At 51.9% G+C, this 25,171-nt stretch overlaps 1 protein-coding gene across 1 annotated transcript in view; it reads left to right on the forward strand.

Annotated features, from left to right (window-relative positions):
* Positions 1 to 1,172: 1,172 nt before the first annotated feature.
* LOC137523143 (chemerin-like receptor 1) overlaps positions 1,173 to 25,171 on the forward strand; it is a 262,038-nt gene continuing 238,039 nt past the window's right edge. Inside the window, exon 1 of the mRNA XM_068243381.1 lies at positions 1,173 to 1,252. The gene's annotated coding sequence lies outside the window, so the exon portion shown is untranslated. The remainder of the gene's footprint in view (positions 1,253 to 25,171) is intronic.

A 25,171-nucleotide genomic window follows, 5' to 3' on the forward strand; every position in this document is an offset into this window, starting at 1 on the left:
GGGAGGGGCTTATCAGCACATACATCAGCCCCATAGGATGCTTCCCACCAGGAATGCTGCAGGGATCTGCCTGGCCAGGAAAGGGTTAGTAGTAGGAAGGGGGAGGGGCTTATGCTTCCCACCAGGAAGGCTGCAGGGGGCTGCCTGGCCAGGAAAGGGTTAGTAGTAGGAAGGGGGAGGGGCTTATGCTTCCCATTAGTATTGCTGCAGGAGCTGCCTGGCCAGGAAAGGGTTAGTAGGGGAAGGGGGAGGGGCTTATCAGCACATACATCAGCCCCATAGGATGCTTCCCATCAGGAATGCTGCAGGGATCTGCCTGGCCAGGAAAGGGTTAGTAGTAGGAAGGGGGAGGGGCTTATCAGCACATACATCAGCCCCATAGGATGCTTCCCATCAGGAATGCTGCAGGGATCTGCCTGGCCAGGAAAGGGTTAGTAGTAGGAAGGGGGAGGGGCTTATCAGCACATACATCAGCCCCATAGGATGCTTCCCACCAGGAATGCTGCAGGGATCTGCCTGGCCAGGAAAGGGTTAGTAGTAGGAAGGGGGAGGGGCTTATGCTTCCCACCAGGAAGGCTGCAGGGGGCTGCCTGGCCAGGAAAGGGTTAGTAGTAGGAAGGGGGAGGGGCTTATGCTTCCCATCAGGAATCCTGCAGGATCTGCCTGGCCAGGAAAGGGTTAGTAGTAGGAAGGGGGAGGGGCTTATGCTTCCCACCAGGAATGCTGCAGGAGCTGCCTGGCCAGGAAAGGGTTAGTAGGGGAAGGGGGAGGGGCTTATGCTTCCCACCAGGAATGCTGCAGGAGCTGCCTGGCCAGGAAAGGGTTAGTAGGGGAAGGGGAGCGGCTTATCAGCACATACATCAGCCCCATAGGATGCTTCCCACCAGGAATGCTGCAGGGATCTGCCTGGCCAGGAAAGGGTTAGTAGTAGGAAGGGGGAGGGGCTTATGCTTCCCACCAGGAATGCTGCAGGAGCTGCCTGGCCAGGAAAGGGTTAGTAGTAGGAAGGGGGAGGGGCTTATCAGCACATACATCAGCCCCATAGGATGCTTCCCACCAGGAATGCTGCAGGGATCTGCCTGGCCAGGAAAGGGTTAGTAGTAGGAAAGGGGAGGGGCTGTGAGCGGAGGAGCTCTCGCTGCCTGATCTGTGGAAGTATCGCTAGCGTGCTGGTCGCTGGCTCCCGAGGGCTGCAGAGAAGGGTGGCATATTGTCTGCTGTCACCCGCTTGTCACCAGCGCTGCCCAGAAGGGTAAGTGACAACTTCTCATTGTTCCCTGCTGCCTACTTATACTTTAGTGTGTTTAAAAGAACTTAAAATAAGGCCCTGATCAATAATGCATCTGCAGGATTTATCTTTCACTATTTGTAAGATACAGATATGTCACCCCCCAGCTATGTCACCCCCCAGCTATGTCACCTCCTCCAGTTATGTTATCTCAGGTATGTCACCTTAGTTATGTCACCCCAGGTATGTCACCCCCAGTTATGTTACCCCCCAGCTATGTCACCTCCCCCAGTTATGTTATCTCAGGTATGTCACCTTAGTTATGTCACCCCCAGTTATGTTACCCCCCAGTTATGTTATCTCAGGTATGTCACCCTAGTTATGTTACCCCCAGTCATGTCATCCCCCAGTTATGTCATCCCAGTTATGTCACCTGCCCCAGTTATGTTACCCCAAGGTATGTCACCCCCCAGTTATGTTACCCTAAGGTATGTCACCCCAAGGTATGTCACCCCCCAGTTATGTTATCTCAGGTATGTCACCCTAGTTATGTTACCCCCAGTCATGTCATCCCAGTTATGTCACCTCCCCCAGTTAACTCCCCCCAGTGTGTACAATGTAAGCTGTCACCAGATCTTGTGTGTATGTCAGGCAATGTCTGCAGTCTGATCTCTGCCTGAATGATGAGCTTTCAGGCTGTTTCCACTCCAGTGTGGCTTGGAGGGGTAAATTTATTACAACCTCTCAGCTGAAGTGCTGATAATTGCTGTAAACATTGAACTTGGCTGCAATCCTCCGGGGTCATTTTTGTAATGTAAACTTTGGCAGAGATAAGCATGTATTTTAAGAACAAAAGCAAAATGAGTGATCTATGGACTATACACTTGTGCTGCTGGAAGCTACAGGATGGTATCCAATCTGCTGTATCATTACTCGATTCCCTATCCAGCGATTGGCTACAGATACACAGACAATATATCACATTGCATCCAATCTGCTGTATATACATTACTCGATTCCCTATCCAGCGATTGGCTACAGATACACAGACATTATATGCAAATTGTATCTAATCTGCTGTATACACATTACTCGATTCCCTATCCAGCGATTGGCTACAGATACACAGACATTATATCACATTGCATCCAATCTGCTGTACACACATTACTCGATTCCCTATCCAGCGATTGGCTACAGATACACAGACATTATATCACATTGCATCCAATCTGCTGTATATACATTACTCGATTCCCTATCCAGCGATTGGCTACAGATACACAGACATTATATCCACATTGCATCCAATCTGCTGTATACACATTACTCGATTCCCTATCCAGCGATTGGCTACAGATACACAGACAATATATCCACATTGCATCCAATCTGCTGTATCATTACTCGATTCCCTATCCAGCGATTGGCTACAGATACACAGACATATCACATTGCATCCAATCTGCTGTATATACACATTACTCGATTCCCTATCCAGCGATTGGCTACAGATACACAGACATTATATCCACATTGCATCCAATCTGCTGTATACACATTACCCGATTCCCTATCCAGTGATTGGCTACAGATACACAGACATTATATCCACATTGCATCCAATCTGCTGTATACACATTACCCGATTCCCTATCCAGTGATTGGCTACAGATACACAGACATTATATCCACATTGCATCCAATCTGCTGTATACACATTACCCGATTCCCTGTCCAGCGATTGGCTACAGATACACAGACATTATATCACATTGCATCCAATCTGCTGTATACACATTACCCGATTCCCTATCCAGCGATTGGCTACAGATACACAGACAATATATCCACATTGCATCCAATCTGCTGTATACACATTACTCGATTCCCTATCCAGCGATTGGCTACAGATACACAGACAATATATCACATTGCATCCAATCTGCTGTATACACATTACTCGATTCCCTATCCAGCGATTGGCTACAGATACACAGACAATATATCCACATTGCATCCAATCTGCTGTATATACATTACTCGATTCCCTATCCAGCGATTGGCTACAGATACACAGACATTATATCACATTGCATCCAATCTGCTGTATACACATTACCCGATTCCCTATCCAGCGATTGGCTACAGATACACAGACATTATATCCACATTGTATCCAATCTGCTGTATACACATTACTCGATTCCCTGTCCAGCGATTGGCTACAGATACACAGACATTATATCACATTGCATCCAATCTGCTGTATACACATTACCCGATTCCCTATCCAGCGATTGGCTACAGATACACAGACAATATATCCACATTGCATCCAATCTGCTGTATACACATTACCCGATTCCCTATCCAGCGATTGGCTACAGATACACAGACATTATATCACATTGCATCCAATCTGCTGTATACACATTACTCGATTCCCTATCCAGCAATTGGCTACAGATACACCGACATTATATCCACATTGCATCCAATCTGCTGTATACACATTACTCGATTCCCTATCCAGCGATTGGCTACGGATATCACAAACACTGGTCCACATGACAGACCAGGGGCCCCAGGTTTCTCTCACTAGCTGGGGCCCCCAAACCACCATGCGACACCTAGAGGGAAGTGTGGGCAAGCCCTGGACCTCTCACCTCCAGGGAACTCACCCCACCACCTCTAAACTGAATGCCAACTGCAACACACACAATTGCTAACTTCCAGCTAGAGCAATATCCTGCCTCTATCTGGCCAGCAGACACCAGTCAGCCAATCAGGTGTACTGTCATACACCCTTTGCCTGCTGTACCATACCTAGCAGGAATTACATAAATTAGCATTCAGATGGGAGGCTTCGGTTGGACGCAATCGTAGATTGCATTGGTTACAGGGACGCCCCGTGTAGGCACATCTCCCACATCAGGCACATTACTCGATTCTCTATCCACCGATTGGCTATGGACACCCAGACAATATATCCAGTAATTAAGTGATTAACTGAAGTGTGTTCTTCTCAACAACAGCGTGATTAATTGAAAGTCGATCCACTCATAGCCCACACACTGCAAGCAAGATCCTAGGCAATTCAGCTTCACTAATCGATCTTACCAATTTTCTGACTCCATTCTCTGACACCAAAAATTGATTCTGTGGCAACAGAAATCATGTGAACAGCAGTCGATTCCTTTATGATTGACCGATATTTTCTATGATGTCCGATTATGTTAATTGATCAATTCAATATCAGTAAATTTCCATCAACTTATATCCTCCTGTGTCCATGTGGGCAATGTGCGTGTGTGGCCAGTGTGCCTGTGTGGCCAGCGTGCCTGTGTGACCAGCGTGCATGTGTGGCCAGTGTGCCTGTGTGGCCAGCGTGCATGTGTGGCCAGCGTGCCTGTGTGGCCAGTGTGCCTGTGTGGCTAGTGTGCATGTGTGGTCAGCGTGCCTGTGTGACCAGTGTGCATGTGTGGCCAGTGTGCATGTGTGGCCAGTGTGCCTGTGTGGCCAGTGTGCATGTGTGGTCAGCGTGCCTGTGTGACCAGTGTGCATGTGTGGCCAGTGTGCATGTGTGGCCAGTGTGCCTGTGTGGCCAGCGTGCCTGTGTGACCAGCGTGCATGTGTGGCCAGTGTGCCTGTGTGGCCAGCGTGCATGTGTGGCCAGCGTGCCTGTGTGGCCAGTGTGCCTGTGTGGCCAGTGTGCATGTGTGGCCAGTGTGCAGGTGCTGCCAGCGTGCCTGTGTGACCAGCGTGCATGTGTGGCCAGTGTGCCTGTGTGGCCAGTGTGCATGTGTGGCCAGTGTGCCTGTGTGGCCAGTGTGCATGTGTGGCCAGTGTGCCTGTGTGGCCAGTGTGGCCAGCGTGCATGTGTGGCCAGCGTGCATGTGTGGCCAGCGTGCCTGTGTGTCCAGTGTGCGTGTGTGGCCAGCGTGCATGTGTGGCCAGTGTGCCTGTGTGGCCAGCGTGCCTGTGTGGCCAGCGTGCATGTGTGGCCAGCGTGCATGTGTGGCCAGCGTGCCTGTGTGTCCAGTGTGCGTGTGTGGCCAGTGTGCATGTGTGGCCAGCGTGCCTGTGTGGCCAGTGTGCATGTGTGGCCAGGGTGCATGTGTGACCAGTGTGCCTGTGTGGCCAGCGTGCCTGTGTGGCCAGTGTGCATGTGTGGCCAGCGTGCCTGTGTGGCCAGTGTGCCTGTGTGGCCAGTGTGCATGTGTGGCCAGCGTGCATGTGTGGCCAGTGTGCCTGTGTGGCCAGTGTGCATGTGTGGCCAGCGTGCATGTGTGGCCAGCGTGCCTGAGTGGCCAGTGTGCCTGTGTGGCCAGCGTACATGTGTGGCCAGCGTGCATGTGTGGCCAGCGTGCCTGTGTGGCCAGCGTGCATGTGTGGCCAGCATGCATGTGTGGCCAGCGTGCATGTGTGGCCAGCGTGCCTGTGTGGCCAGCGTGCATGTGTGGCCAGCGTGCCTGTGTGGCCAGTGTGGCCAGCGTGCATGTGTGGCCAGCGTGCCTGTGTGGCCAGTGTGGCCAGCGTGCATGTGTGGCCAGTGTGCATGTGTGGCCAGTGTGCATGTGTGACCAGCGTGCCTGTGTGGCCAGTGTGGCCAGCGTGCATGTGTGGCCAGTGTGCATGTGTGGCCAGTGTGCATGTGTGACCAGCGTGCCTGTGTGGCCAGTGTGCATGTGTGGCCAGCGTGCATGTGTGGCCAGCGTGCGTGTGTGGCCAGCGTGCATGTGTGGCCAGCGTGCCTGTGTGGCCAGTGTGCATGTGTGGCCAGCGTGCATGTGTGGCCAGTGTGCATGTGTGGCCAGTGTGCATGTGTGGCCAGTGTGACCAGCGTGCATGTGTGGCCAGTGTGCATGTGTGGCCAGTGTGCATGTGTGACCAGTGTGCCTGTGTGGCCAGTGTGCATGTGTGGCCAGTGTGCCTGTGTGGCCAGTGTGCATGTGTGGCCAGTGTGCATGTGTGGCCAGTGTGCATGTGTGGCCAGTGTGCCTGTGTGGCCAGTGTGCATGTGTGGCCAGTGTGCCTGTGTGGCCAGCGTGCCTGTGTGGCCAGCGTGCGTGTGTGGCCAGCGTGCATGTGTGACCAGTGTGCCTGTGTGGCCAGCGTGCATGTGCGGCCAGCGTGCATGTGTGACCAGTGTGCATGTGTGGCCAGTGTGCATGTGTGACCAGCGTGCATGTGTGACCAGTGTGCCTATGTGGCCAGCGTGCATGTGTGACCAGCGTGCATGTGTGGCCAGTGTGCATGTGTGGCCAGCGTGCATGTGTGACCAGTGTGCCTATGTGGCCAGCGTGCCTGTGTGGCCAGCGTGCATGTGTGACCAGTGTGCATGTGTGGCCAGTGTGCATGTGTGACCAGCGTGCCTATGTGGCCAGCGTGCCTGTGTGGCCAGTGTGCATGTGTGGCCAGTGTGCATGTGTGGCCAGTGTGCATGTGTGGCCAGTGTGCCTATGTGGCCAGCGTGCATGTGTGACCAGCGTGCATGTGTGACCAGCGTGCATGTGTGGCCAGCGTGCGTGTGTGGCCAGCGTGCATGTGTGGCCAGCGTGCCTGTGTGGCCAGTGTGCATGTGTGGCCAGCGTGCATGTGTGGCCAGTGTGCATGTGTGGCCAGTGTGCATGTGTGGCCAGTGTGACCAGCGTGCATGTGTGGCCAGTGTGCATGTGTGGCCAGTGTGCATGTGTGACCAGTGTGCCTGTGTGGCCAGTGTGCATGTGTGGCCAGTGTGCCTGTGTGGCCAGTGTGCATGTGTGGCCAGTGTGCCTGTGTGGCCAGTGTGCATGTGTGGCCAGTGTGCCTGTGTGGCCAGCGTGCCTGTGTGGCCAGCGTGCGTGTGTGGCCAGCGTGCATGTGTGACCAGTGTGCCTGTGTGGCCAGCGTGCATGTGCGGCCAGCGTGCATGTGTGACCAGTGTGCATGTGTGGCCAGTGTGCATGTGTGACCAGCGTGCATGTGTGACCAGTGTGCCTATGTGGCCAGCGTGCATGTGTGACCAGCGTGCATGTGTGGCCAGTGTGCATGTGTGGCCAGCGTGCATGTGTGACCAGTGTGCCTATGTGGCCAGCGTGCCTGTGTGGCCAGCGTGCATGTGTGACCAGTGTGCATGTGTGGCCAGTGTGCATGTGTGACCAGCGTGCCTATGTGGCCAGCGTGCCTGTGTGGCCAGTGTGCATGTGTGGCCAGTGTGCATGTGTGGCCAGTGTGCATGTGTGGCCAGTGTGCCTATGTGGCCAGCGTGCATGTGTGACCAGCGTGCATGTGTGACCAGCGTGCATGTGTGGCCAGCGTGCGTGTGTGGCCAGCGTGCCTGTGTGGCCAGCGTGCCTGTGTGGCCAGCGTGCCTGTGTGGCCAGTGTGCATGTGTGGCCAGCGTGCCTGTGTGGCCAGCGTGCCTGTGTGGCCAGCGTGCCTGTGTGGCCAGTGTGCATGTGTGGCCAGCGTGCCTGTGTGGCCAGTGTGCATGTGTGGCCAGCGTGCATGATTGAGCAGTGTGGCCAGCGTGCATGTGTGGCCAGTGTGCATGTGTGACCAGCGTGCGTGTGTGGCCAGCGTGCCTGTGTGGCCAGTGTGCATGTGTGGCCAGCGTGCGTGTGTGGCCAGTGTGACCAGCGTGCCTGTGTGGCCAGTGTGCATGTGTGGCCAGTGTGCCTGTGTGGCCAGCGTGCATGTGTGACCAGTGTGCATGTGTGGCCAGTGTGGCCAGCGTGCATGTGTGGCCAGCGTGCATGTGTGGCCAACATGCCTGTGTGGCCAGTGTGCATGTGTGGCCAGCGTGCATGTGTGGCCAGTGTGCCTGTGTGGCCAGTGTGCATGTGTGGCCAGCGTGCATGTGTGGCCAGTGTGGCCAGTGTGCATGTGTGGCCAGCGTGCGTGTGTGGCCAGCGTGCCTGTGTGGCCAGCGTGGGTGTGTGGCCAGCGTGCATGTGTGGCCAGCGTGCATGTGTGGCCAGTGTGCATGTGTGGCCAGTGTGGCCAGCGTGCATGTGTGGCCAGCGTGCATGTGTGGCCAGCGTGCATGTGTGGCCAACGTGCCTGTATGGACAACGTGCATGTGGGGCCAGCGTCAGTGTGCGGCCAGCGTTCATGTGTGGCCAGCGTGCATGTGTGGCCAGCGTGCATGTGTGGCCAGCGTGCCTGTGTGGCCAGCGTGCATGTGTGGCCAGCGTGCGTGTGGCCAGTGTGCATGTGTGGCCAGCGGGAGCTGGGGCTGTGTAGCTGGAGAGGAGATTGCAGCACCAGTAGAGTTGAACTGCCACTAATCCAAGGAGGAGGAGGAGGAGGAGGTTGACAGCAAAGAGGATGTAGCAGGAGGAGAGGAGGTGGCAGCAGGCCTGCCTGCAAGCCGTGGAGGTGTCACTAGGTCCGCTGCACAGCCACGTACTCCCTGCTTGCCACCATTCACCAGGTTGACCCAATGGGCTGTGTAAGTAATATACCTGCCCTGACCGTGCTTGGCAGACCAGGCATCAGTGGTCAGGTGGAATCTTGATCCAACGCTGTGTGCCAGAGATGACACCACTTGCCTCTCAACTTCATGGCACAGTTTGGGTATCGCCTTTTTTGAGAAATAATTGTGGCCTGGTATCTTCCACTGCGGTGTCCCAATGGCCACACATTTTCGGAAGGCCCCAGAGTCCACCAGCTTGTATGGTAATAGCTGGCGAGCTAACAGTTCTGCCCCGCCAGCTGTCAGACCCCGGGCAAGGGGGTGACTGGCAGACATTGGCTTCTTCCACTCAAAGATTGCCCTCACGGACACCTGGCTGCTGCTGTGGGCAGAGGAGCAGGAACCGCTCAAGGGAAGAGGCGGAGAGTAGGAGGGTGGCTGTGATTGTGAAGTTGCAAGGGAGAAAGAGGCTGAAGAAGCTGCACCTGAAGGAGGAAGAGGAGAAGGAGGATGGCTTGTCTTTTGTGTGCTGCTTTTCCTCTGGTGTTCTTCCCATTGCAGTTTGTGCCTTTTCTCCCTGTGCAGGAGGCAGTTGTCCCTACGCGGCTGTTGGCCTTTTAACGGCTCAATTTTTGGTGGCAGAGAGAACAGATGGCATTGCTCTGATCTAAGGTGGACACACAAAAAAATGGCCAAACCGCTGAGCCCCCCCTGGGGTGATGGCACTATGGTGGCCTCAGCAGCTGACGTTGAAGGGCATGTTGGCTGTCCATAGGTGGCGATACATGGCACCGGACACTGCCACCAGCTGTTTCTGACGACGAGCTCCCCCTGCTTCTTTCAGGAACTCGTCTCCTCCTACTCCTCTCTGACTCCCCCTCTGAACTTTCCCCCTGTTCATCTCCTCTGTTGGGAACCCACGTGGCATCCGTATCATCATCATCATCATCATCATCATCCTGCCCAGCTTTGCTTGCCTCAGACACCTCATAAACTGCACCAACAGCAGGTACTTCATCATCCTCATCCTCACATGTTACATCCATAGTGTCGCCACCTAACTCAGACATATGAGGTGGTGTAACTTGCTGCTTAGCGCCTTCATCTGGTTGTAACAATAATGGCTGTGAATCAGTTAATTCCCCACCAAATAACTCCAGTGAAGTGTCAAATGCAGCGGATGTGGTACTTGTAGTAGCGCTGGTGGCTGCGGAAGATGAGGTGTTCTGTGTTAAATAGTCAACCACGTCCTGACAATCTTGGGAGTTGATGAATTCTTCTGAGCACTGTACTTTGGTCCAGGGCCGCACGAAAACACATCAACACCACCTCGAACAGACCTGCTGGGTGGCCTGCCTCTGGGTCTGCCCCTGGCTCTGCCTCTGTGTGAGAAAACGCGGAAAAGCAGTGTGCTGACAGCAAGGCGGCTGATTCCGCGTCTAGTGCGGCGGTTTGCACGCAGAAGCATGCGTCTGGTACTGTGAGTGAACGCGGAAAAGCCGCCGCGTGTGCTGATAGCAAGGCGGCTGGTTCCGCGTCCAGCGCGGCGGGTTGCACGCAGCGGCATGCGTCTGGTGTGGCTGGGTCTGTTAGTTCACACAGATTCAGGAATACGCACACGCGTGCTGAGAGGCAGAACTTTTATGACGGTCAAGGGGGGATCAGCTGACCAGGCTGGTCAGCTGACCACAGAGCAAGTGACTATTCATCCATCACTTAGGGGTGGCGCCAGAGAGCACTACTCCATATATAGTTACCGCTGGCCAGTCTCAAGTTGTCTGCCGTTGCGATCACTACGTGGAAGCACTCAGACCTTAGTCAGATCCAACAGTGGGTTTGAACCAGGAGGACCTGGGAATTTGCACTGAGCCAGATTACTACTTGTGTTATTATCCAGACTAGTTCCAGGGTGTCGAGACCACAGACCTCACACCCAAGATTAGGGAACTTGTGTTATCTTTGTGCTATTATTCAGACTAGTTCCAGGGTGTCGAGACCACGGACCTCACACCCAAGATTAGGTGAACTTGTGTTATCATTGTGCTATTATTCAGACTAGTTCCAGGGTGTCGAGACCACGGACCTCACACCCAAGATTAGGGAACTTGTGTTATCATTGTGCTATTATTCAGACTAGTTCCAGGGTGTAGAGACCACGGACCTCACACCCAAGCTTAGGGACTTGTGTTATCATTTTGTTATACTTCAGACTAGTTCCAGGGTGTAGAGACCACGGACCTCACACCCAAGACTAGGCATTGTTTGATATCTGTTATGACCTATTGCTTTCCTGACTATCCCTCCGCTCTCTGATTCGGTACCACGCACATCTGATTATTCGTTGCCAACCCTGCCTGTCTTGGATACCGAATCAGCCTTCTGTCTTTGTACTTTGTATGTCCGTGTGTTGCCGACCTGGCTTGCCCGACCTCGAGAGCTATCTCTCTCCTGTAAGAGATAGTCCCCAGACCAGCTAGTGACATCCACCTTCAGGTGTCACTCACTCACTGGCCCTTCCTACCTTCAGCCTGAGACTCCACCCCTTGGAAGGTCTCAGGCTGCTGGAAGGTTCTCGTGCTTCTCAAAAGAGCAGTATTGCCCATACTGCCAAGGACCACCTGCTCATCAGGTGGTTTACTCAAAGTTGTTACTGTTGCATCAAACACTCATTATATACACAGGTGTCCAGAGGTTAGCGATATATCTGTATTATTGGTGATTCTGCAGATCATCCAGAATCAGGTATATATCTGTATTCTTGGTGATACTGCAGATCACCAATAATCAGATTCTCTCTGTGTGCTGACACCAATCGTTACACTCTGCCTGTTTTGTCCATATCGGCGGGGATGAAGTGAAAGGTATGCATTGACTTGACTAATACAATGTGCAGTCACACAGGTGCAGTGAAAGGTATGCAGTGACTGGTATTGCAATACAATGTGCAGCTGTCACACAGGTGCAGTTAACAGGTATGCACGGACTGGTATATTAAACAGTGTGCAGTCACACAGGTACTGTGAACAATTATGCAATGACTGGTATTACAAATGTGCAGCTGTCATACACACACACACAGGTACCATGAACAGGTACAGTGACACTGCGTGCGCTCACATAGGTGGGTGGGTGCACTGAACAACGGGTAGGTATATGCAGTGATGGGTATTACAAATGTGCACCTGTCACACACACACAGGTACCATGAACAGGTACAGTGACACTGCGTGCGCTCACGTGGGTAGGTGGGTGCACTGAACAATAGAGATGGCCTGAACAGTTCGCCGGAAAACGGTTGCCGGCGAATTTCCGTGGCTCGTGTTAGCGGAGAACCGCAAACTTTTCCGGAAGTTCGGTTCGCCCCCATAGTGCACCATTACGGTCAACTTTGACCCTCTACATCACAGTCAGCAGGCACACTGTAGCCAATCAGGCTACACTACCTCCTGGAGCTCCCCCCCCCCCCCCTAATAAAAGGCAGGCAGCGTCAGGCTTTTCACTCACTCGTGTGGCTGCAGTAATTAGAGAAGGGACAGCTGTTGCAGACTCTCATAGGGAACGATTAGTTAGGCTCTTGTAGGCTTCTTAGCTTGCTCCTTGCTGATTCTTATTGCTAAAATAGCACCCACAACAGCTCTTTTGAGAGCTAATCTTGTTCTTGTGATCTATTTTTTTTTTCTGTGTGTCCCACTGACATTTGTGTTGCATAGACAGCCTTGATAATTCCTACTGTGTGTGCCACTGCCAGGCCCAGCACATTCAGTGACTACCTGTGTGTGTGACAGGTGCACATTGTTATACCCATAACTGCATATACCTACCTACCTGTTGTTCACAGTGCACCCACCTACCTACGTGAGCGCACGCAGTGTCACTGTGCCTGTCCGGTACCTGTCTGTGTGTGACAGGTGCACATTGTAACACCCATCACTGCATATAACTACCTGACAGTCACTGTTGTTCTATCATTGAGCTACCACAGCCCGGCAACCAGTGGTGCTCAGCAGAGCTCGAATATTCGAGTAGTTCGAATATTCGAGCTCTTTTTCAGCTATTCGAGCTCGGTATTCGAGCTCCGAATAGCTGGAGCTATTCGAATGGGCTATCCGAGTACACTCGAATAGCCCATTCACTATTCGAGCTATTCGAGCCACCCGGCGCTATTCGAGCTCGGTACCGAGCTCGAATAGCGTCATAGCCCAGATTGATGTCCTTAGAGCCAATCAGAGGGCTCCCAGGCCCTCTGACGGCAGCCAATCACAGAGGGGGACCCTGGCCAGCCCCTACCCTATAAATAGCGGCCGCCATGTTCGGTTTTTCCATGCTTGCCTGAGACTTGTACAGAGAGAGAGTTGCTCCTTTGTGCTTTGGCTTAGCAAGTGCTCTATTGTGGTCATTTACCTAGCGTTTTTGCTCACCTACACCTGCCATATACACCTATATTGTTGTTAGTTAGATAGACATTGTATTTTAGTTAGTAGCTTGTGTGTTACATTAGAGAACTGCAGGCAGCTGCTGCAAGCTTACAGGTTTAGGCCTCAGGGGGGCCTTGCCTCTGTGGGCAGCTGTCCTCTGTTTATTTCTCTCATATTCTATACCAGTATTTCTGCTGTCCTTTACTAATAGTATTGTAGTTATACTGTACTAGGAGTAGGACACTCACTGACTGTCACTGTTTATAGGCTACTAGCTAGCTCCTGCGTGTGTGCACTCACTCACTGTCTGTGTGTACACACACTCTATTTCCTTCTGATTACTGATAGATTATTGTTAGTTAGTTGTACTTACTTACTACTTACTCTTACTGTACCCGTAGGGACACTCACTGTCACTGTTCATATAGGCTACTAGCTCCTGCGTGTGCGCACTGCACTCACTGTCTGAGTGTACACACACAACACACACTCTATTTCCTTCTGATCGCTGATTGATTATCGTAATTAGTTAGTTGTACTTACTGTTACTACTTACTCTTACTGTACTAGGAGTCTAGGACACTCAGTCACTGTCCATAGGCTACTAGCTCCTGCGTGCGTGCACTCACTGTCTGTGTGTACACACACTCTATTTCCTTCTCATTACTGTTTGATTATTGTTAGTTGTACTTACTTACTACTTACTCTTACTGTACCCGTAGGGACACTCACTGTCACTGTTCATATAGGCTACTACTACCTCCTGCGTGTGCGCACTCACTGTCTGAGTGTACACACACAACACACACTCTATTTCCTTCTGATCGCTGATTGATTATTGTAATTAGTTAGTTCTACTTACTGTTACTACTTGTACTTACTCACTCTTACTGTACTAGGAGTCTAGGACACTGAGTCACTGTGTTCATAGGCTACTAGCTCCTGCCTGCGTGCACTCACTGTCTGAGTGTACACACACCCACACTCCATTTCCTTCTGATCGCTGATTGATTATTGTAATTAGTTAGTTCTTCTTACTGTTACTACTTACTCTTACTGTACTAGGAGTCTAGGACACTCAGTCACTGTGTTCATAGGCTACTAGCTCCTGCGTGCGTGCACTCACTGTCTGAGTGTACACACACCCACACTCCATTTCCTTCTGATCGCTGATTGATTATTGTAATTAGTTAGTTCTACTTACTGTTACTACTTACTCTTACTGTACTAGGAGTCTAGGACACTCAGTCACTGTGTTCATAGGCTACTAGCTCCTGCGTGCGTGCACTCACTGTCTGAGTGTACACACACCCACACTCCATTTCCTTCTGATCGCTAATTGATTATTGTAATTAGTTAGTTCTTCTTACTGTTACTACTTACTCTTACTGTACTAGGAGTCTAGGACACTCAGTCACTGTGTTCATAGGCTACTAGCTCCTGCGTGCGTGCACTCACTGTCTGAGTGTACACACACCCACACTCCATTTCCTTCTGATCGCTGATTGATTATTGTAATTATTTAGTTCTACTTACTGTTATTACTTACTCTTACTGTACTAGGAGTCTAGGACACTCAGTCACTGTGTTCATAGGCTACTAGCTCCTGCGTGCGTGCACTCACTGTCTGAGTGTACACACACCCACACTCCATTTCCTTCTGATCGCTGATTGATTATTGTAATTAGTTAGTTCTACTTACTGTTATTACTTACTCTTACTGTACTAGGAGTCTAGGACACTCAGTCACTGTGTTCATAGGCTACTAGCTCCTGCGTGCGTGCACTCACTGTCTGAGTGTACACACACCCACACTCCATTTCCTTCTGATCGCTGATTGATTATTGTAATTAGTTAGTTCTACTTACTGTTATTACTTACTCTTACTGTACTAGGAGTCTAGGACACTCAGTCACTGTGTTCATAGGCTACTAGCTCCTGCGTGCGTGCACTCAGTGTCTGAGTGTACACACACCCACACTCCATTTCCTTCTGATCGCTGATTGATTATTGTAATTAGTTAGTTCTTCTTACTGTTACTACTTACTCTTACTGTACTAGGAGTCTAGGACACTCAGTCACTGTGTTCATAGGCTACTAGCTCCTGCGTGCGTGCACTCACTGTCTGAGTGTACACACACCCACACTCCATTTCCTTCTGATCGCTGATTGATTATTGTAATTAGTTAGTTCTACTTACTGTTATTACTTACTCTTACTGTACTAGGAGTCTAGGACACTCAGTCACTGTGTTCATAGGCTACTAGCTCCTGCGTGCGTGCACTCAGTGTCTGAGTGTACACACACCCACACTCCATTTCCTTCTGATCGCTGATTGATTATTGTAATTAGTTAGTTCTTCTTACTGCTACTACTTACTCTTACTGTACTAGGAGTCTAGGACACTCAGTCACTGTGTTCATAGGCTACTAGCTCCTGCCTGCGTGCACTCACTGTCTGAGTGTACACACACTAAATTTACTTGTGATTACTACTGATTATTGTAACTGCTAGTTGTACTTCCTGACTGTTACTACTTACTTACTGTACTAGGGGACACTCACTCAGTCACCTCACCAACCAACCCACTCCATTAAAGTACCCCACTTTTCACCCGCCCTTTTAAAAAACTTTTGTCTATACGCCCAAAACATTGAAGATGTCTGGAAGTGGCAGCCAGCGCGGTTTGGGCAAGGGGAAGGGCAGCAAGGGAATCAGGAGGAGAGGGAGCAGCATTGTGGCAAGCCGCGGCCGCGGGCGCGCCACCATGCACAGTTCCGCAGCAGCAGCAGCAGCGTCAGTGGCTAACATTCCTCCCATAGCCACTGGCCGTGGACGCCTTGGGCGCCGCCCAGCAGGAGCATCTGCAACTCACGCTGCAGAGACACAGCAGCAGCAGCGTGTAGCACCTGCTCCCATTTTCCTCCAGCCGGGTCGGAAACGTCCCATTGAGGAAAAGGATGCAGACACTGTGGTGCAACTCATGACGGAGGATGAGCAGCCCGCCATCAGCTCTGCATCCGAGGCCTCCACCCTCACCACCACCACCACCACCACCCCTGTTCGCAGCAGCCGCCCAGCAGGGTCTGGGGAGGAGGCCAGTTCACCGTCAGTCGCCGACCTCTCATTCAGCACTCTTTTGACCCCAGGCATGATGAGTTAATTGTCTGCTGTTGTTGGCGATTTTGAGGAGGAGATGCTGATGGGCACTTTGGGGGATGAGGGATTGGACAGCAAGACTGTGGCGACAGTCAAGCAGCCCATCCATGCATCAGGAGAGGAGTTTGGGGGGTCATCATCCCAGCAGGACATGTTTGAGGAGGGGGAGGATGATGTTGATGACCCGGTGACAGACAGAGACTGGGTGCCACCACCTCCAGGGGATGTCGTCCTCAGCAGCTCGGAGGAGGAGGAGGATGCGCTTGTGGGCCTTGCAAGGAGGCGCATCATTGCAAGCATTGGCAGCGACCCACAGCCTGCTGGTGTCTCAGGCTCAGCAGCAGCAGCAGCAGCATCAGCCAGTACCACCACCAGCCGCACCCAAGCCCCCCCCCCCAACCACCACAGGGAGACAGGCAGCAGCGCTTCCATGCCGTAGGGGGATGTTTCTGTCACCAATCTGGCGCTTTTTCACCATGCCCACTGTGTACAGCAAGTACGCCACTTGCAACCACTGTCAGCGGAAGTTGAGCAGAGGTGCAGACCCCTTAAAGTTCAGCACCAGCTCGCTGATCAACCACCTTGCGGCTAAACATTTCCACCAGCATGAGGAGTTCCAGAGGCTGAAGGCATCTGGTGCTGGCAGTGGCACCACACCCATCACTGCACAGCCTTCAGCAGCAGCAACAGCAGCCACCCGCCCTCCTGCTCCTCCAGCAGCACCAGCAGGAGTGCGGAAACGCACTGCTCCTCCCCCCTCTGCAACTCCTGCCGCCGACACTGAGGCCTGTTCTGGCAGCCAGTCCTCAGTGGCCTCCTCCGCTGTGTCTGGTGATTCCCGTGTCAGCAAAAGGCCACGCCAGAGCCTTTTGAGCGAGTCCTTCCAGGGGGTGGTTAGGGCTCTGCCTCCCAGCAGCCGTCGCGTGCGGCAGCTGAACGGCTTGCTGGCACGGGCCATGTGCTCCCAACTCCTGCCGTACACGCTCGTGCAGGAGGGGAGCGACATGCGGGCGCTGCTTGCTTGTGCAGCCCCAGACTGGCAGCTCCCCAGCAGACACTTTTTCTCCCGCAAGGCCATTCCAGCACTGCACCGCTTTGTGATGGCCAATGTGGAGCGAGGGCTGGAGCACGCGGTTGGTGAAAGGGTCCACGTCACCATGGACTCCTGGAGCAGCCGCTTCGGGACAGGCCGCTACCTGTCCTTCACTGTCCACTGGGTCAGCTTGGTGGAAGGGGGTGAGGATGGGAGAGCAGCAGCGGGCACAGCAGCAGCAGCAGCAGCAACACAGTGGGTGGTGCCACCCCGCAGGGTCAGGGGAACTGCAGCGGGTTCCTCCGATCCTCTGCCATCCTCCGCCACACCTGGCCAAACCCCCCGCCTCAGCAGCAGCGTGAAGGCCCGCCACTGCCAAGCGCTGCTGCACTTGGTCAGCCTTGGCAAGACCAAGCTGACGGCAGCCCACGTGTTGGCCAAACTCCAGGAGCAGGAGAGGATTTGGCTGACCCCCAGAGGCCTCAGAGTCGGAGAGGTGGTGTCCGACAATGGGGCCAATCTGGTTGCTGCCATAGACAGGGGAAACCTGACCCACATCCCCTGTCTTGCCCACGTGCTGAACCTGGTGGTGCAGAAGTTCCTGCGCACCTACCAGGGGATGGGCGAACTGCTGGAAACGGCAAGGAATGTTGTGCGTCACTTCCGGCGCTCGGCTGCAGCCTGTGCGAGCCTGGAAGACGTGCAAAAGGAGCTGGATCTGCCACGCCATCGGCTGATCATTGACGTTCCGACTCGCTGGAACTCCACCCTGGCGATGTTGGAGCGTCTGGTTGAACAGAGGCACGCTGTCAACCAGTACCTTGCCCTGGCCACTGTTTCCGCAGCTCGGAGAAGGGACAAGACCAGCAACATCCCGTCCATCGTCCCCGATGATGACTGGAGGCACATGCAGCAGGTGTGCTTTGTGCTGGCTCCCTTCCTGCAGGCCACAAACATGGTGAGCAGGGACCATGCTATGGTCTGCGAGTGGGTGCCCCTGGTTTCTCTGCTGAACAGGGCCCTCGATGGTTTGCTGGAACAGGGAGCGGCAGCCTTGAACCAGCAGGAGCGGCAACCAGCTGCGCAGTCCACCTCTGAGGGGGAGGAGGAGGAGGACTTGGTGGAGGTCCCTGACCTGGCTGCTGATGAGGGGGATCAGCACAGCGCAGCTGAGTTGGTGCGGGGGTGGAGAGAGGATGAGGCGGCAGAGGAGGAGGATGAGGACAGCACTGACGTCGATGTGCCAGCAGACGTGGCCCGCCTCTTCCCAATGGCAGCGCACATGCTGGCGTGCCTGCGCAGGGACCCCAGGGTGATCCAGATGAAGCAGAGGGAGGACATCTGGATCAGCATGATGTTGGACCCACGCCTCAAGGGGAAGTTGAGCCAGTTCCTGCCGCCTGCAGGAGGAGACCCAGCGCAACGAATAAGGAGCTTGCAGCAGGCCCTTGTTGAGCGCTTGGAGGAAGCCTTCCCCCAGCCTTCCACCCCCACTGTCCAGCAGCCAGCACAGAGGCAGCAGAAGGTGCCTGCATCCAGCAGCAGCAAGCGCCCCACAGACCTGCTGTCTCTCAGCCACGAGCTCTACAGGACTGTAGAGGCTCCGGCAGCAGTGACTAGAGAGGAGATGCATGCAGCAGCATCCTCCTCCGGTCACAGCCAGCGCCTGACCCGCATGGTGGCTGACTACATGGGGTCGTACAGTGGGCTTGACAGCGATGCCCCTGTTGATCCCATGGAGTATTGGGTCAAGCGCATGGAGATCTGGAGCGAGCTAGCGCAGTACGCCCTGGAAGTGCTGTCCTGCCCCCCTTCCAGCGTGCTGTCCGAGCGCTGCTTCAGTGCAGCTGGTGGCGTGGTCACCGAGAAACGCTCACGTCTGTCTCACAAGTCTGTGGACAGACTGACGTTTCTCAAGATGAACCAGGCGTGGGTGGAAGGCGAGTTCCTGGCCCCTGTTGTCGGCGAGAGGGGGACATGAACTGGCTGCCGGAACCATCGTTAATGTGCCTTACCACCCTTTACCACCTCCTGGCTCCTGCTCACTAAGCCAGCCTGGTTCACTTTGACTATTACGTCGCCTGCAGCCACACATTTTACACCTACAGTGGGCTGCTGTGTACTGCCCTTCTGCTGTCTGTCTGTGTTTCCCACTGCCAGGGTACACAGAATGACCTTCTTCTGCTGCCACTCTGCCACCAGCTATTACGTCAAACAATAGCTATATTGGTTGCAAAACCGAAACCAAACAAACCATTAAAAAAAAAAAAGGTTTAATTTTTCGGAGGTGCCCGGGTTGAAAACTGTGTTGTTCCAGTTGTGTATTGGACACAATGTGGGCTGCACGACCGCTGTCTGGGACCTCCTGTTGTGTTTATTTACGGCCCTGGTATCACCGCTAGGTACCAGGGCTATTATGTCACGCTGCCTACCTGCTGCCACACTCACACTGCTCCTCCATACCTCCTCCTGCTGCTGCTGCTGCTGTCTGTCTGTGTTTCCCACTGCCAGGGTACACAGATGATTTACCTTCTGCTGCCACTCTGCCACCAGCTATTACGTCAAACAATAGCTGCTCGCCTACTCCTCCATTCCTCCTCCTGCTGCTGCTGTCTGTCTGTGTTTCCCACTGCCAGGGTACACAGAATTACCTTCTTCTGCTGCCACTCTGCCACCAGCTATTACGTCCAAAAATAGCTAAATTGGTTGTAAAACCAAAAACCAAAAAACCATTAAAAAAAAAAAAAGGTTTAATTTTTCTGAGGTGCCCGGGTTGAAAACTGTGTTGTCCCAGTTGTGTATTGGACACAATGTGGGCTGCACGACCGCTGTCTGGGACCTCCTGTTGTGTTTATTTACGGCCCTGGTATCACCGCTAGGTACCAGGGCTATTATGTCACGCTGCCTACCTGCTGCCACACTCACACTACTCCTCCATTCCTCCTGCTGCTGCTGTCTGTCTGTGTTTCCCACTGCCAGGGTACACAGAATTACCTTCTGCTGCCACACTGCCACCAGCTATTACGTCAAACAATAGCTGCTCACATAATTACTCTCCTCCATTCCTCCTCCTGCTGCTGCTGCTGTCTGTCTGTGTTTCCCACCGCCAGGGTACACAGATTTACCTTCTGCTGCCACTCTGCCACCAGCTATTACGTCAAAAAATAGCTATATATCTGTGTAATTGGTTGTAAAACCAAAACTACAAAACCATTACAAAAAAAGGTTTAATTTTTCTGAGGTGCCCGGGTTGAAAACTGTGTTGTCCCAGTTGTGTATTGGACACAATGTGGGCTGCACGACCGCTGTCTGGGACCTCCTGTTGTGTTTATTTACAGCCATGGTATCACCGCTAGGTACCAGGGCTATTATGTCACGCTGCCTGCCTCATTGACTGCATGCTGCCACACACTCATCCTCCTCCTCCTGCTGCTAAATTTACCTCCTGCTGTCTGTGTGTTTCCACTGCCAGGGAGCACATACAATGGCGCTTCCAACATGCGTGCGCCACCAGCTATTTGTTGTTACGCTCAAAAATAGCTGCATTTCTTTAAAAAAAAAAAAAATGAAAAGAGAAATAAGTGACGAAGAAGACGATATAGAAGAAGATGAAGATGAAGAAGATGAAGAAGAAGAAGAAGAAGATGAAGAAGATGAATAAGAAGAAGAAGAAGAAGATGAAGAAGATGAAGAAGAAGATGAAGAAGATGAAGATGAAGAAGATGAAGAAGAAGATGAAGAAGATGAAGAAGAAGATGAAGAAGAAGAAGAAGAAGAAGAAGAAGAAGATGAAGAAGATGAAGATGAAGAAGATGAAGAAGAAGATGAAGAAGATGAAGATGAAGAAGATGAAGAAGATGAAGAAGAAGATGAAGAAGATGAAGATGAAGAAGATGAAGAAGATGAAGATGAAGAAGATGAAGATGAAGAAGATGAAGAAGAAGAAGAAGAAGATGAAGAAGAAGAAGAAGATATAGAAGAAGAAGAAGAAGATATAGAAGATAAAGAAGAAGAAGAAGAAGAAGTATATACAGTACTGAACAAAATTCTGGACACAACTTCTCTTTTCACCTTTTTTTTTTTTAAAGGAACATCCCCACATAATCACTTGCTGTTGTCACTTGGAAAAAAATATGTTTCTTGCATCATTAACCCTCAAAACAAGTGTTGGGAAGCTATTTAAGGCCAATTCGAATAGTCAGCTCGAATAATGAGCTCGAATACCGACTCGAATAGTGAGCTCGAAGTCCGAGGTCGAATCGAATAGTAAAATTTATTCGACTCGAATATTCGACTGACCTCGAATAATTTACTATTCGAATTCGACCAAACTCGAATTTTAAAAAGGGGTATTTGAGCACCACTACCGGCAACCATATGGGCTTGAAAACCGCCACGGCCTACACTCTCGCCATGGTGCGCATCACTCCAGCACGGCCGTCACTACACAAACAGCTGTTTGCGGTGCGTTACACAGTGAGTTTGGTGTGTCAGTGTGAAGCAGTACTCTAATTACACTCCATGATTGATGTATACACATGCAAGATGTTGTAAAGCACTTTAGGCCTTCAATTTAGCATTCAATATGATTTCTGCCCTTAAAACGCTGCTTTGCGTCAAATACACATTTTTGCCCCGGGACTTTTGGCATCTATCCCACTCACCCATGCCCCCCTCCAGGTGTTAGACCCCTTGAAACACCTTTTTGTGGCCAGCATAAATGTTTCTAGTTTTCAAAGTTCGCCTCCCCATTGAAGTCTATTGCGGTTCGCGGAAGCTTGCGCGAACCAAACTTTTTGTGGAACTTCCTGAACCCAGTTCGCAAACCGAAAATCGGAGGTTTGGGCCATCTCTACTGAACAACAGGTAGGTATATGAACAGCGCTACTTAAAAACAGGCAAGTGCCTACCTGCAAAAGAGTGCAAGCCCCACTTGTGGGGTCGAATACACACCGAGCATACACATGACCTGTCTACCACTGGAGGAGGATGTTAGTTTCCTGTAACAGCTTGCATGCAACCTATTAAGTACTCGTCCCTCCCACTGCGAAGAAGTCGATCCTCCATAACGACTTCTTCGCAGTGGGAGGGACGAGTACTTAATAGGTTGCATGCAAGCTGTTACAGGAAACTAACATCCTCCTCCAGTGGTAGACAGGTCATGTGTATGCTCGGTGTGTATTCGACCCCACAAGTGGGGCTTGCACTCTTTTGCAGGTAGGCACTTGCCTGTTTTTAAGTAGAGCTGTTCATTTCCTTGCTATGTACTAATTTATTTCGTTTTTGGTCAGCTGCTCCTACTTAACAGCCATGCTTTTGGTGTATATGCAGAGCTTCTGTTTGGGTTCAAGGTGCGTTTGTAGTTTCTGGGGGGGCTCAGCGCACCTCTGATTGGAGGCCATTCGGAGGCGGCCTGGTGTTGCGCTGATCCACCTTTTGCGCAGGTAGGTATATGCAGTGATGGGTATTACAAATGTACACCTGTCACACACACAGGTAGTCACTGAATGTGCTGGGCCTGGCAGTGGCACAGTAGGAATTACCACCAAGGGGCCAAGGTCCCAGCAGCTGCGACTGACTGACAGGGCTGTATGTGCAACACAAGTGTCTGTGGGACACACACACACACACAAATAGATCACAAGAACAACATTAGCTCTCAGAAGAGCTGCTGAGGATGAGGAGTGCTTTTTAGCAATAAGGGTCAGCAAGAAGAAGCAACCTAACAAGCCTAACTAAGCTTTCCCTAATGTCTCTGCAGCGCCTCTCCCTTCTCTAATTACTGCAGCCACACGAGTGAGGGAAATGGGTGACGCTGTCTGCCTTTTTATAAGGGGGGGGGGGGCTCCAGGAGGGAGTGTAGCCTGATTGGCTATCCTGTGCCTGCTGACTGTGATGTAGAGGGTCAAAGTTGACCCTAATGATGTAGTATAGGGGGCTGGTTGAAACCGCCATAAAGTTTGCGTGAATAAGTTTGCATGTGAACCGTTCGAGCCATCTCTACCAGGGTACAGCAAATGAAAGATTTTTTACTGATTGTGAAAGCTAAACACAACTAACAGTCTAACTAATAAAATCCAGTGCAGTGTTGGACTGGGAGGTGGAAAAACTGAGGAAATCCACCTTTCTTGCGGGGGAAAACCGCTTGGCTAATGGAAGTGAATGGGATAGTGCACACCAGAGCGCCTCGTTTTCTCCACAAACGCAAACTCGGGGGCTGCAGCATTTTTTAGATTTCTGTGGCGTTTCTGCCTCAATGTAAAGTATAGGAAAGTGGAAAACGCTAGATCAGAGCGGTTTTCCAGGCGTTTTTGTTACAGAAGCTGATCAATAACAGCTTTAGTGCAACAATATTTGAAATTTGCTACACAAAAACGCTCCAAAAAACGCTAGCAGGGATGGTCGTAGTCAGCCAACTTCACTACGCTGGAACTACGCGTAGTTTTATGCAATTACGCTTCGCCAAACGACGGCTTCGAAACCAAATATTCGCTTTGTATGCATTTCGTAGACTACGCGTTAAAATACACAATTACGCGTAGTGCGAAGCATAGTGTATGCGGATACTTATGCCCGTTTGCATAAAATTTTACGCATTAATTCCTCTTTAACTGCTTATACTGGGAACTCTTCTATGCGTACATTCCCCTTTCCAGTGCATAAATCTGTAAGCATACAATCGCACACGGGAAATTAGACGCGAATAATGTATTCGTAGTTCACTACGCAATACACATGCTAACTACGCATAGTGGGTGTAAGCTACGCGTAGCGGTACTTTGCTACGCGTAAATTCGTAAGCGTAGTTTTGAAACTTCACCTATGAACTACGATGTGTAGATGGGAACCACGATGTGTAAGTTCGCACTGGCGTAGTTTCTGTTCATCGCTGAACACTAGGCATGTTTAGAAAATCTCTCTATAGATGCCTAGAATCCCTCTGAAAATCTGCTTCAAAAACCGCTAGCGTTAGCAGATCTGCTGGAGGTTTATGATGTGTATGGGCCTATCCCTGTGTTATCACTCCCAATAGAGACCTGCAGCATATCTGCACTGTGAGCAGCAACACCTGATTACTGCTGCTTGGCCAGCCTGTGTCTCTCCTCAGCTCTCCCACCTCCCTGTACACTCCGGTGCCCAGCATGACTGCATTCCCTCACTAGCGTTCCCTATCCCTGTGTTATCTCTCCCAATAGAGACCTGCAGCATATCTGCACTGTGAGCAGCAACACCTGATTACTGCTGCTTGGCCAGCCTGTGTCTCTCCTCAGCTCTCCCACCTCCCTGTACACTCCGGTGCCCAGCATGACTGCATTCTCTCACTAGCGTTCCCTATCCCTGTGTTATCTCTCCCAATAGAGACCTGCAGCATATCTGCACTGTGAGCAGCAACACCTGATTACTGCTGCTTGGCCAGCCTGTGTCTCTCCTCAGCTCTCCCACCTCCCTGTACACTCCGGTGCCCAGCATGACTGCATTCCCTCACTAGTGTTCCCTGTCCCTGTGTTATCACTCCCAATACAGACCTGCAGCACGTCCTCACTGTGAGCAGCAACACCTGATTACTGCTGCTTGGCCAGCCTGTGTCTCTCCTCAGCTCTCCCACCTCCCTGTACACTCCGGTGCCCAGCATGACTGCATTCTCTCACTAGCGTTCCCTGTGCCTGTGTGATCACTCCCAATAGAGACCTGCAGCATATCTGCACTGTGAGCAGCAACACCTGATTACTGCTGCTTTGCCAGCCTGTGTCTCTCCTCAGCTCTCCCACCTCCCTGTACACTCCGGTGCCCAGCATGACTGCATTCCCTCACTAGCGTTCCCTGTCCCTGTGTGATCACTCCCAATAGAGACCTGCAGCAAGTCTGCACTGTGAGCAGCAACACCTGATTACTGCTGCTTGGCCAGCCTGTGTCTCTCATCAGCTCTCCCACCT

The sequence above is a fragment of the Hyperolius riggenbachi genome, chromosome 6, assembly GCF_040937935.1.
Source record: "Hyperolius riggenbachi isolate aHypRig1 chromosome 6, aHypRig1.pri, whole genome shotgun sequence".
NCBI classification, from domain to species: domain Eukaryota; kingdom Metazoa; phylum Chordata; class Amphibia; order Anura; family Hyperoliidae; genus Hyperolius; species Hyperolius riggenbachi.